This window comes from Glandiceps talaboti, chromosome 1 (genome assembly GCF_964340395.1).
Source record: "Glandiceps talaboti chromosome 1, keGlaTala1.1, whole genome shotgun sequence".
Classification (NCBI taxonomy): Eukaryota; Metazoa; Hemichordata; class Enteropneusta; family Spengelidae; genus Glandiceps; species Glandiceps talaboti.
Genome location: NC_135549.1, coordinates 13,468,209 through 13,475,764, shown reverse-complemented (window position 1 = coordinate 13,475,764; position 7,556 = coordinate 13,468,209).

Here is a 7,556-nt window from a genome sequence, read left to right as displayed (position 1 = left end):
GAGCAATATTTTGTGGACGAGTCATTCTTTTAAAAGATTGTAATTTTGGACAATGATTATTTTACACGTCCAGACATATATACCGCAAAAGACTGTGATATTAAAATATCATCATACTGCCAAGGACCAATATTTGAATATTTATTATTTCGGCAATTTGTCTCAAATTCACTTCAGTCTGAAATTGTGCTCCTAGACAAAGTTTTAACCATGGATCTTATCGGTTGACTGACTAGAAAATCATAAACACATTGTTGTCAGTTGAGTGTAAAGTGTTAAAGAAAAGATTAATGAGAACATGTGGTCTTAGTGTACGATAAGCAATATTTCGCTGACGATATCATTTTAAAAGTTATGACTTCATCCGTTATTTACATCCAATTACCATTGTTTAGTAGAAATGTAAACATTTGCTTAAAGTAAGAGTTTGAATAAAAGAGACCATTCCCGTTTTGAGTGGTAAGTAACTTGCGAATCATAAATTTATTTCTCTAATATTAAGCTATTACTGTGCTCGCGCACAGTCGTTGTCTGTCAAATCAAAGAATCAAATGAGTGGTGTAAAGTCAGCATTTACCAGACAAATATGTAAACATGTATGAAATTTCGTGCTCGGTTTCTAAGACCACTATTTAGTTTAACTTATATCAGCAGGTAATACGTGGGCAAGGGGCGAAATCAACAGTTCAACGTATGATGAAAAACTAAATTCTTTAAGTTAGGCCTCAGGAAAATTGAAAACTGTTTCGGATCTCACGATCAATTTCAAATCAGTATGTAGTAGTATGTAGTGCTTTGAACATTTAACATTTATTTATTTTCTTTATCGCCGTTTCTATTATAAAAATATTCAAAAGCGCTGAATAATAACAATTAAAAATTAAAAGCATTGGGAAGTGAAATAAAATTAAATACATGTACAGTTAAAAGTCATAGTGTTATGAATACAAAGCCAGTATACAGTGGGGGAAATAGCTTTTTAAAACAGATTCCATTAAAAGTAAAATAATACTAGACACTGACATCACGCTGATATTGATTTTGTGTATATACAGCATACAGGCCTGGTGGTAAGAAGAACTCGCACAACAATAATGGAACTAGCTTTCAAGTCACTAGACAAATACGCACCTTACGTGCCCTTAGGGGCACACCATTTGATTTCTGGAGTGGGGTGAGGGTGGGGGTGGGACGGATGCTTTTCGAAAAAAAAATTATCGCCGGCCAAAAGCAGGGGTAAAAATGCTGACCAACTCAAGACAGAAAAAAATTGTTTCCAGGGTATGAGATAAAAGTGCAGAAACTAGCATCCCAGGTAAATGTGTGTTTGAACCTTTCTGGCGCCGCCGCGGGCCGCCGTAGGCTACTCACAGTTTCTTGTCGAAGGTTTATACCAACTGTTGGCATATGCTAAAACAAATCGAAACACTAATATCAGATCAAACTACTAAAATTACTGACCTGACTTAGTACCTTGAATGAATCAGTAATTTAAATGATGAAATAATTTAAAATAGTATGGCATGCAACAATATACTTTGAGGATTTCCTTTAAGGAGCTTATAGGTCTTAGTTTGCTGAATTCAAATTCCAATTGTGATCAAGAAATGGTATTGTTATCACCTTGACATGTTAAAATAACACTTTAAATTTAAAAAATTTCTGGGGGCGGGAGCCACCCCCACTACTCTCTTGTATTTTGATTCAAATTTTACCTCATATTATCACTAGACATGTGAACATAGCACCACATAACACTCTTTTAGTCCTTAAATTTCAAAAATTCACGAATGAAGCCATTATCCGAGTCATCCATATCCATCCACCCAGTAAGCTTACAATGTATATTTATAGGTGGAAAGATGTCGAAGCGCGGGGGTCGTTGACTCGGAAGCATATTCAATAGGAGGCGGCCGTCCCCTAGAAGAGGTGTCTGCTTTCTCGTGTTACATATCAGGTCTATGGTCGAAGCATAGACCCTCCGCCAACAGTTGGTGAAGGGTCTATGGTAGAAGTTGGAAGTTGAAAGATACCATATAAAAAAAACTCAGTAGAATGTGGTCGTTGACATTGAAAACGGGGCAAGAAAGTAAAGGAACAGTTGAGATGAATGATTTTGATGTAGACCACATTCGCAGAAATTGTCAGAGAAGTGCGCTCAAACTGGGGAAATCCGAGTGTATTTGCATAATCCGTGAACAATTTGTTGAGGTTGTCACGTCGCGTCGGTGTAATGAACAAAGCGGAACCAGTGATAATTTTAGGCTTGTGGTTTACCCCATTTCCGTGCGTCTAATTTGTAATTTTTTTTAGTTCGTTTTAGTTAACAAATCAACATCAGAAGTATTGTAATATGTTGTTATCTAATACATTTCGCTCAAATTTCCAAGGAGAACTGAAAAAACAAGTCGATATCTTACTGTGTTCAGAAAGGGAGTTGGTCTGTGAGGAATGATGGGAGATATAAGCAGGGTACCGGGTAATGTATTATGTATTCAAAAAGTATTTTGTTAGAACTTACTTCCGTGTACAGCACAGTACTGAGGCAAACATTGCGCAGTGTTCCACCAAACTCTGTTACTTAGGAAACTACTGTTCTTTATTTTTGGAGCAAATTAAGTAAGTAACCAATTTCAATTGTCTTGAAACTGTTCTGTTCTGTTTAGTGTAATAACCTGAAAGTTAACTTACGACCACTTTAAAATCTACTCCAAGTTTTACTTTGTCTCATCAGACATCACTACTCGACGTTCGTGAACGCTTTCCCTTCACCCGGAATCGGTCGGTGAACTGCTTTCGTGTATTTTACACGGAAAGTAAACCGTTGTAAATTAACTAATGACAGAACTTCCGTGCAGGCTTAACATTTGATTAATGGGGGAGAAAAACAAGTGGTGTCCGACGTCCTTGTAAACGGCTATACATGTACTATGTAGTCCACAGACTCAGCGTATAGGTCAACCTTGATACAAGGAATGTCATATGAGACAATACATGATATATAGATTGGTGAAGTGTCTGAGTGTATACGCTGTCGTGTCGGCGATTCACCACTAAAGATTACAACAGATCAAAAACCAGACCAACTTCTTTTTCACGTCACACCTTGCCGTGGAGTGTAAACTTTTGGAGGAGAAGCTTGTGATGTGCTTGACGGTCGAGTTCCATCATGTTCTCTCCAACGGCTATTATTTTTTCCCCATATAAAACTGGAATTTTACTATTTCCTGGTGTTATCCCAACATATTCATATCGAAAGGCGTGGTACCTAAACGTGATGATCTATGGTTTGACCGGGTTGAGTAAGTCGTATGCCACGGCATTGTGTCGATAGTAGCGCTGGAACTCTCACCTGAAGACGTATCGAAACCGGACCCCGTAGCGTATACTTTCAGAGGTCGTTTCAGAGTTATCTCGATAGAAGCTGGGCAACCACCGAGGGGGGGGGGGGGGGGGGGGGGCAACTACTAATGTACGTGTACCGTGACAGCGGCAGACATATCAACTAAAGAGTAAAGTCACGACACAAAATCCTAACAGACATGTAATACCACAATTTGTGTGGGAGTCTTCGCTATTTACATATCAAATTTTAAGTTAACATAAAAGAGATTACAAGGCATTAGTTCACCATTATACTATGACCTCATTAATACTAACTTCACTATCAATTTACAACAAAAATCATAAACCCTCAAACAAAACATTGCTACATTTTATGGTCTGGCTAGACAAAAATCTTACCAACATCCAGTTTCCTCAATCATCTGGCATGACACACATTTACCAATATTGTTACATTGTCTTTATAAGTCCCATGTAAACCTATGGTTGGCGCTATTTTTAGACAGTCAATTGACTGAAAAGTAACAACTGTAATTTAGTTGTTACTGTGCCAGACTATAACATGTGGAAATATCAATTAGATTTTTGTTGCACCAGGCAAGAACATTTTTTACAAAGAGATATTTTGTCTAGCCAGACACAAAACTGTAGTAATGTTAGTGAGATTTTAGTAGAGTCAGGCAATGTTTTGTTTCAGGGTTTATGATTTTCATTGTATTACCACAGGGTAAAGGACTAATGATCAATTTTGTACTCGCGATTTTCCGGATTTCTAATATTATTGTCAGTATATTTCAAATAAAGTTTTAAATACTGTTTCCTCTCACTGTTTTTTTCTATTTCCTACCTGATATCAATGTCTTATCTGAGTTTATCAGCTTTGCATTAATTAGTAGCTTGCTAGTACAAACTCAGTATTTGCCCAAATTAACGCATTATGCCGTGAGTGTAAACATCTACTGATCCGACTAAATGGTAATACACGGAAAGGGGTGAAACTCCAAAGGGACGTGTCCAGAGGACATCCGTAAATCACCCTGCCACTTAATTTATTCATGAATTCACAAAACAACAGGAAATAAACAAATGGTAAAATCATGCATATGTTATTATCATGCATATTGTTATTTCATTCTCAAATTAAAAAGCCGACGTACATGGTATTTTAAGAAATGCTTGCGAAGACAGTTTTGACACGATTGAAAACCAAAAACATCTGTCGCCTGGACAAAACAGTGTGTCGTTCATTAGGATCATGGATGTAGGATTGACATATTAAAAAGCCGACGTTGTCCAAGAATTGCTTGCCCGATAGATATTCACGATTGAAAACCAAAAATGTCTATCGTGAAAAATGTAGCATGGATGATATATTTAAAAGCCGATATTCGAAGAAATACTTGCATGATAGATATTCGCGATTGAAAACCAAAAATATCCCCTAAATGTAACCCGTGCAGCGCAGCACGATCGACATTTTCGAAAATAGAACGTCGCGTCGTTTGGTACATGATAGGTCTTTTGGTTTTTATTAAATAGTGCGAAAACGTCACAAAAATGAGGAAAATGTAGGACGAAACTCAAAAATGAAAAAGTATTGACTTCTGTGCAGTGTTTCATGAGTGTATTTTACCCTTTTATATCGCCAGTAATAAACAACTCAGGGGTCAAAGGTTTCAACTTCCGACTTCCTGCTTTACGGATGTCATCGGGACATCGTCAGTGTGTTGGCCTGGTTTCGTGTTAGGGCACTTACAGACAAGCTTCAATGCTATAACTTCATCAATGCTTCCCTTCATTTGTACTTTAAGGATTTCTGGTTGTGGAATTACCATTGTACCGTTTGAAAGTTGATTTCTTTGCAAATTTCTGGACACGTCCCTTTGGAGTTTCACCCCTTTCTGTGTATTACCATTAGTCGTATCAGTAGATGTTTACACTCACGGTATAATGCGTTAATTTGGGCAAATAGTGAGTTTGTTTTAGCAAGCTACTAATTAATGCAAAGCTGATAAACTCAGATAAGACATTGATATCAGGTAGGAAATAGAAAAAAAACAGTGAGAGGAAACAGTATTTAAAACTTTATTTGAAATATACTGACAATAATATTAGAAATCCGGAAAATCGCGAGTACAAAATTGATCATTAGTCCTTTACCCTGTGGTATTACCACCAAAAGCTGACAATGTTCAATTTTGTCACAAACGTCAGGAATTATTACTCTCAACATTGTTTATATCATGTACTTCTGTCAGAGTTGATATAATCAGAATGTCATTTCACCAGATTGTTCATCTTCCTCTAGTGTTGTCAACAAGTCATTTGTGGTTTTGTATATATAATATAATATATAATATATATATTTTTTTTTTCTTTTTTTTTTTCTTTTTTTTTTTTTCTTCATGGTAAATATAAATTTGTGAATATGGCTGTGTTTTAGAGAAATCAAGTTCTTGAGGGAACAGAATACTGTACCAGTATGTCAGTATGTTTCGGCACATTCTCATTCGTTGAGTGCATTCACTCAGATTCACTCAGATTTGGTACAGGAATGCCTATGGTGTTGTGTCAGATGTATGTAATGAGCACTCACAAAAGAACAAATGACAGTAAATGTAACAGCCAAAAAGAAATGGTGAAGTGTACAATACATTGAATTTGAATCAGCTTGTTGTTGACTCAGCTTATCAAGAAGCAGTAGGTATATAATAATGGACACATGCATTCCCCCGGGTCTACGTTATGGGCTAGCAATAAAGATGTCTGCATAACAACTGACAAATTAAACACCCAATAGGGTGAAAATAGCATAATTATAGGTCTACACTCTACAATTTGTAGAAAACAAAATGAATATTATCATTAAATTTCATATTACATTTTCTCCTCTAATCAGTTATATTGTGTGTGTGTGTGTGTGTGTGTGTGTGTGTGTGTGTGTGTGTGTATGTGTGTGTGTGTGTGTGTATGTGTGTGTGTGTAAATAAATACAGTGACATTTTAACAATGCAGAATAATTGGTTACATGATTTCAACCAATCAATCACAACACTCGTATACTCATAGTCATAAGGGACGGTGTTATGATGTCAGACAGCTCAATAATGAACTCAGTTCAGGATGTTTTGTTTGTTTGTTTGTTTGTTTGTTTGTTGTTGTTTGAGTTTTTTTTGGTTTTCTTGGGGGGGGGGGGGTCTGGCGCACTTCACACCAATTTTCAAAAACTTTCACACATTCAGGTTGTGTCTACATTTTCCTCCCTGTTTTGCATTATAATGTATCACAACAATTATTTGCAACAAATGATCATGCAAACACTATATCCCAGGACAATGATAATAATATGTGCAACAAAGTAACAAAATACATCCTACGCAGGTGAGTGCTTTTCCACTTTGTCATTCCCTCCAAAACTAAGGGATGTTATTACATTACATTTTATTAGCACAACTGTAGTGCTATAGGAATGGCAAAGTGTCTGTCTGTCTGTCTGTCTGTCTGTCCGTCTGTCTGTGTGTGTGGATGTGTGTGTGTGTGTGTGTGTGTAAACAACTTAAAGTCAAAAACTGCTGGATCGATTGTTTTGATATTTGCCAAATGATAACATATATCGCAAAGCTAGCAACATGGTTGGATAGGCAACTGGATAGTCATTCAGCAAATGAACACCTATTGTTAGCATGGACTAGTGTATGGATAAACATTTTAAAAAAATGTACAGTTGTGCTACAACGCCATTGGCGGTATTTTTGAATGTATGATTAGGATTTGAGCAAAGGGTTAGACTACAAACTTGTATCTGTCCATTCATCATCCAACATGGAACTAACCATCAGATGATCAGAAATGTTGATAGGTTGATTAAAATTTATGGCTCTTAATATATAGTGCTGCATTCATGATAGTATTGTATGTAGTTCAGAGGTGCTATAGCCTATAGTCATTGAGAAGTGCATTTGATGTAGAAATGTTACCATGACACAGTACCCCCTACTTGTTACAATGCTTCACACCTACATGTATTTCCAAAATTCATAATTATTACAATATGTATTCTAGTGAAGCTAGCATTGTCTATATCAAACCAGCTCACAATAACTATGCTCTCCTCAAATTCAGTCACAGGGTTGGAAATCTCTCAGTCTGGTATTCGATACCTGAACATGTATAAAAGCAAGCTAAAGTAAAACTTTTAAACTTTAACACTT